Source organism: Populus euphratica, unplaced genomic scaffold, assembly GCF_000495115.2.
Source record: "Populus euphratica unplaced genomic scaffold, PopEup_1.0 scaffold13.1, whole genome shotgun sequence".
NCBI lineage: Eukaryota > Viridiplantae > Streptophyta > Magnoliopsida > Malpighiales > Salicaceae > Populus > Populus euphratica.
This window is the reverse complement of record NW_011499872.1, coordinates 1,165,052-1,166,545: the sequence shown is the minus strand read 5'-3', so window position 1 is coordinate 1,166,545 and position 1,494 is coordinate 1,165,052. Positions and strand designations below refer to the sequence as shown.

The window sequence follows — 1,494 nt, the reverse complement described above, 5'->3', positions numbered from 1 at the left end:
TTAATGGGTCTTGATTAACTTCACGACTGAAAGCTTTATTTGTATTCATTTTCTTCTATTACAACATGAATGGAAAAAATGTACTACCTTTTAGTACTCTAAGAAGCTCGCTATTATTTCTTGCACAAGGAGCTAGCATATATACCAGTCTTGAAGATGGATGCCCTCACTATATATATATATATCGAGGAAGATCATCACTTGCTTCCTTTAAATGAAAGTCCTAACGATGCTTCATGAACAAGCTGAGAGTCCATATCGAAATCAAATGGCCCATGAAGAATTTGAAGCAATGGCCGCCTCTGAACCCATCTCAAGATTAGGGCAATTTCCCTTTTCATTTCCTCATCGCTTCTGAGTAGAATGACTAAAAGAAACCTCATAGGCTCCTAGCTCGTAGCGCAAGTTTCCTTGGAGATCTCGGATACGAATAGAGGAAATACAAATGAACAAAAGGAGATGAAATGAGCTTGAGAGTACCTAGGCTAATCAGGCCATTTGACCTCCTCCACAACCTCCCACCAAAAAGGAAAAAAAAAAACAATTATATATATGCACATATAATTACATGCAATTTACTACTTCCTCCAAAATTAATGACAAATTAATAAGGAGAAACAACTCTTCCATTCATCAAAAAGGAGAAAAAAGATGGGAGTACTTTATTTAATCTATGGATCATATAGATGGAGTACAATATTTAGAACACATGCATACCATCATCCTTTCTATATATAGTATATTCAAGCTATCTATAGTAGCGGCATGCAGCAAAGCAATTGGCCCTGGAAAGATGGAGATAAGGCGAACATGACTAGAACAGACATAATCATGACCGGCATAAAGAGAAGAAACAGCGGTGGAGGAGGTAGTGGTGGTAAAACCGGAGGCAACATAAGGAGAATCAAAGTTAACACAACCATGAACATGATCGATCTTGTGCTATAATACCTGGGCATCAGTTCTTATAGTAGTCAAAGTTTTTCTTCACAACCATGAACACTAGCTACTCATGTTCATCAGCTTCCATTGTCGAAAGATTGAAGAAGGAAAGAAAAAATGGTTTGCTTGATGAAGTGTTTTTATAGAAACCATGATTTGAACTGCTTTAGGGTTAAGAAAACAGGGAGGTAGATTATTTATGCTTTTAATTGAGTGTGGACAGATGCATTTCCAGCCCAAGTAGCCATCAGCCTATCACTCTCAAACCCCACTATTTGCTTAGGCTGTATGCATGTCTTGGTTCAACTAATCTTAATGAATATACATAAAAAATTGTATAGTGGCCATTAATTTTTTTTTTCTTTAGGTAGAACGCAGAAACGTCAAGTTAATCCTTCATTTTCTAATAGGGATGTTTATCTTCGGGGTGTCTCATGTTTTTTTTTTTTCCCTTGTACTCTTATTTTTAAGACCGGCATAGATATATTAAAAAACTATTTTAATTTAAAAATTTAAAATGTTAAATAAAGTTTCAAATATAATTTTACTTGA

At 35.3% G+C, this 1,494-nt stretch overlaps 1 long non-coding RNA gene across 1 annotated transcript; it reads right to left on the bottom strand.

Moving 5' to 3' along the window:
- On the bottom strand, nucleotides 1–1,154 carry LOC105127574 (uncharacterized). The gene is made up of 2 exons (XR_842659.1): nucleotides 710–1,154; nucleotides 1–621 (listed from the first exon to the last, which is right to left on the bottom strand). It is a non-coding gene; the product is annotated as an uncharacterized LOC105127574 (long non-coding RNA).
- Between the last annotated feature and the right edge of the window lie 340 nt (nucleotides 1,155–1,494).